Source organism: Nicotiana tabacum, chromosome 2 (assembly GCF_000715075.1).
Source record: "Nicotiana tabacum cultivar K326 chromosome 2, ASM71507v2, whole genome shotgun sequence".
Classification (NCBI taxonomy): Eukaryota; Viridiplantae; Streptophyta; class Magnoliopsida; order Solanales; family Solanaceae; genus Nicotiana; species Nicotiana tabacum.
In genome coordinates this window covers 52,062,634-52,068,062 of record NC_134081.1, presented here as the reverse complement: position 1 = coordinate 52,068,062, position 5,429 = coordinate 52,062,634, and positions in this window count along the sequence as shown.

Below are 5,429 nucleotides of genomic sequence, written 5' to 3'. Positions count from 1 at the left end.
CACTCTAACATCCTGCATCAACACCGTGCCAATGCCTACATGCGATGCATCACAATACACAGTGTAAGACCCTAAACCTGTAGGCAACACTATCATTTGGGATGTAGTCAATGTAGTCTTAAGCTTCTAAAAACTCACCTCACACTCATCGGACCATCTGAAAAGAGCACCCTTCTAGGTCAACTTGGTCAATGGGGTTGAGATAGATGAAAACCCTTCCACCAACCGGCGATAATAACCCCCCAAACCCAGGAAGCTCCGAATCTCTGTAGCTGATGTAAGTCTAGGCCAGTTCTAAACTACATCAATCTTCTTAGTATCCACCTTGCTACTAATGCTCCTCTCGACTGCGGGAGTAAACCAAAATATCATCAACAAAGACAATCACGAAGGAATCCGGATAAGCCTTGAACACCCAGTTCATCAAATCCATAAAGGTTGCTGCAGTGACCATACCAATTTTGAAAAGCAGTCTTAGGGACATTCGATGCCCTAATTTTCACCTGATGGTAGCTCGAACTTAAATCAATCTTGGAAACACCTTTGTACCCTAATGCTTGTCAAATAAGTCATCAATCCTCGGTAACAGATACTTGTTCTTGATAGTGACCTTGTTCAACTACTGATGGTCTATGCACATCCTCATCGCTCCGTCCTTCTTCTTCACAAACAACACGGATGCACCCCCAAGGTGAGACACTAGGTCTAATGAATCCTTTGTCAAGCAAATCCTACAATTGTTTCTTCAATTCTTTCAACTCAACTGGGGCCATACTGTATGGTGGAATAGAAATAGGTCGAGTGCCCGGAACCAGATCAATGCAAAAGTTGATATCTCTGTCGAGCGGCATACTCGGCAAGTCTGTAGGAAACACCTCTAAGAACTCTCTCACCACCAGAACTGAATCTATGGAAGGCACCTCCGTACTAGAATTACGGATATAAGCCAAATATGTCAAACACCCCTTCTCAACCATATGTCGAGCCTTCACATATGAAATGACGTTGCTAGTGGAGTGACAGGAGTCCCTATCCTCTACAATAAGGCAACCCCAGCATGGCTAACGTCATAGTCTTGGCATCACAATCCAAGATAGCATGATATGGTGACAACCAATCCATGCCCAAAATCACATCAAAATCTACCATATTAAGTAATAGAAGGTCAAACCTAGTCTCATAGCTCCCGGTAGTGACCAAACAAGAATAATAGACCCGGTCCACCGCAAAGAATCCCCAACGGGCATAGACACATAAATAGAAGTACTCAAAGAATCACGAGACATATCTAAATATGAAGCAAAATAGGATGACACATACGAGTAAGTAGAAGCCGGATCAAATAAAATTGATGCATCTTTATGGCTAACCAAAATAATATATGTGATGACCGCATCGGACGACTCCGCCTCGGGTCTATCTGCGAATGCATAGCAATGGGGCTGAGCCCCACCAATCTGACCTCCACCTCTCGGATGACCTCTCGCTGACTGGCCTCCACCTCTAGCTGTCTCACCTACACCTATGGCTGCCTGACCCTCGCCACTAGCTGGTTGAGCGGGCGGTGGAGCAACCGGTGCCGAAATCATGGCATGAGTACCCTGTTGTGGCATACTGCTCTGAAGTTTGGGATAGTACCTCCTGATATGACCCGTACCTCCACACTCAAAGCACTCTCTTGGCTGATGTGGCTACTGAATATGGGACTGACCCTGACGGTCCAAATAACTACTATGATAGCTCTGAATCAATGGTGCACTAATGGAAGCTGTGTTCATTGTATGCTAGCTGCTCATGACGAAACCCATAAGAACCACCACTGCTCGAAGCACTATGTGATACCTGAAGCGCTGACTAAACCGTCCTAATGGGATAGTCTATACCAAATGAACTACTGCCTCTAGATAAGGCACCACAAAAACTATCGAAATGACGAGGCCTCTTCTCATATGTCCCATATCTACCCTGGCCACGAATCCTCTCGATTTGCCTAACGATCTCCACGATTCGAGTGAAAGAAATATCATCTTCAGTCTCTCGGGCCATTTGTAGCCTAATGCCAAAAGTAAGGCCATTTATAAACCTCTGCACCCACTCCCTCTCAATAGGGATCAAGATAGTTGCATGGCATGATAAATTCACGAATCTGGTCTCATACTAAGTAATAGCCATGCTACCTTGTTGAAGGCACTCAAACTGGTTGCGAAAGTCCTCTCTCTAAGTGACGGGGATGAACTTCTCCAAGAATAACTCTGAGAACTTAGCCCAAGTGAGAGGAGGTAAACCTACTGGTCTGCCCCAAACATACTCTTGCCACCACCTCTTGGCAGATCCATGTATCTGAAACACTACGAAGTCAACTCCGTTGGACTCCACTATATACACGTTGCTTTATACCTCATGGCAATGGTACAAGAAATCCTGGGGTCCTCAGAAGGTGTACCACCAAAGCGGGTGGGAAACAACTTGGTGAACTTGTCAAACCTCTTCATCCCCTCGGCTGGCATTGCGGGTCCCTCGCCGAACTATGTAGCAACCACGGGCTAAGCTACCCTACCTGGTAGAAATGCTAGGATATGATATCCATGAGCCATCTAATCTGGAGTGTGAGTAGTGGGAGTCTGGGCTCCTCCCCCAGCCTAAGAGACGGCTGGTGCCATAGGGAACACACCAGCTTGGGCCACACTCTCCAAAAGAACAACTAAGCGGACTAGGGCATCCTGAAGCACCGAGTTAGTAATGAACCCCTCTGAGACCTTAGCTGGTCCAACTGGAGTTGCCGGAACAAGTATTTTCTCATCTTGCTCGATGTGAGACTCAACAAGAGGTGTTGTTACGAGTGCTCTAGGCTGAGCTCTGCCTCTGGCTCTGGACCTACCTCGAACCCAGCCCCTACCCCTGATACTGGCTGTAGCCTGCGGCTCCGACGATAGATATCGTACGTGTCCTCACAATCTATGAGAGATTAAGAGAATAATGATTGAATCTTTAGCGATAGAATAAAGTCGCATGATAGATTAACAAAGAAGGTGAAATTTCCTATAGCCTTATAGCCTCTAGAAGATAAGTACAGACGTCTTCGCATCGATCCTCAAGACTCTTCTAAGGTTGATCATGACTCATGAAACCTAGGCAACGTAGTGCTCTAATACTAACTTGTCACGAACCAAAATCTCAACCACGGGGCCGTGATGGCGCCTAATATTTGCTTGTTAGGCAAGCCAACACTAGTTAACCGCTTAATCAATTTTAGTAATTTAAAATCAAATGATTAAGAATATAATTCTGAAATACTTGTAATATAATAATTTAGAGCCAACACAGTCTAGACTACACTCAGAAAAACACTCAAAAACTGGTGTCACAACTACATGAGCTGCTAAAAGTACTACAAACAAGGTCTGAAATGAAAATACAATTGTCTGAATAAAATAAATAGTATAAAAATAAGAAGGGGACTTCAGGGTCTGCGAACACCGTGCAACTCTACCTCAAGTCTCCAGATAATGACAATCCGAGCAAAACCACACTAAATATCATTGGGACCAGCACCGGAATCTGCATAAGAAGTACAGAAGTATAGTATGAGTATAACCGACCCCATGTACTCCGTAAATGCCGTGCCTAATCGCGACGAAGTAGTGAAGAGGCTATAGCAAGGCACTGACTATAAACATGTACGAGTATAATTAGAAATAACAATAATAACATAATACAGAAATAACAATTAGCATGAAAATCGGAACATGAATTACTTAACAGAGGGCCCAAGAATATCCTTTATGCTCAAATTCACAACATAACACAGATCTGAAACCAACAGTCAAGAACAATCATAATATATCTTCTCCATTGTGGCATGCAACTTAATCCACACGTTTATATATCCCAATACTGTTGCGGCGTGCAACCCGATCTCATATACAATATCAATATCAATTGCAGCGTGCAACCCGATCCCAAATATCATATCAATACCGTTGCGGTGTGTAAATCGATCCCAAATATCATATCAATATCTGTTGCAGTGTGAAACATGATCCCTTATATATAGTAATACTACAAACAACTACGGCGTAGCTCAAATCGTACGAAAAATGAATCAATACAAGTAATTACTCTAAGGCAAACCAATATGACAATCCAAAGTGAAATATAAGCAAGTGAAGGGAAATAGACAATTAAAGGTATAGAATAAGTTAGAATAGACAACAAGTAAAAACATGGATGCCTGGAACATGTAGCAAATAGAGACACGTAACACTGAAGACATGTATTTAGCAAGTAAAGACATGTAAAAATGAAGTCACGATATGAATAGTAACATGGAGAAGGCATGATATAATTTAAATACATAATTAATAGCCCACCCCGCATGCTTAACCAATGACAGTGCATATACACTCATCACATTGCATATACGCCATCCCCATACATTAATCACATAGCTCATAGACAAATCAAGTCCTAACTCCCTGAAGTCAAAGTTAACCACGACATTTACCTCTTTCCAGAATCAAATCAACAATCAACCATGGTTTTTCCTTTAGAACAAACTTCCAAACAAACTGAATCTAGTCAAATATCATTCAAACAATCCAAAACAAGCTTTAGAAACTACCCATGAATGAAAAACGTTCAATATTTTACTAAATTAAAATAGTCAACAAAAGTCAACCCCGGGCTCACATGGTCGAAATATAAGATTCATACCAAATCCGGTACACCTATACACCCAGAAGCACGGTTGTGTAATTTGTTTTAAAATTCGACCACAATTCAAGGTCTAAATCTCAATTTTATAAAATTCTTTCTACCCAAAACCCCTAATTTCTACCTTGAAATTCATAGATTTGATGAAGAAATTCATGGATAAGTAATGGGAATTGATGGAAAATAAATTAGAGTTTCTTACCAATGAATTTGAGAAGAAACAACTCTCAATAAATTGCTTCAATGGAGTCTACGGTTGAGAAATAGTGTAAAATGAGCTAAGTCCCGTTTTTCCCAACTTTTACCCAGCTGCAGATGTGGCAATTGCGAACCACTGATCGCAATTGTCCCAGATTAGCAGTAGTCACAAATGCGACATATACCTCGCATTTGTGAAGCCCCCAGCCATCGCAAATGCGAAACTCACCAACGTCCCAGTCATTGCAATAAAGGGTCGCAAATGCGGAACACTCCCAGTTCGCAAATGCAAAGATTTCATTGCAAAAACAAAACCAAACCCCCATCTCCCTATTTGCATTTGTGAGCCTAACATCACAGTTGTGATCAGGTTCTCGCAAATGCAAGACCTACAACTTAACACCAACAACAGACTTGCACCTGCAGTTCCAAAATCAACCAAAACTTGTCCTAAACTCACATGAGCTCCCTGGGTTCCAATCCGAACATACGCACAAGTGTAATAACATCATATAAAC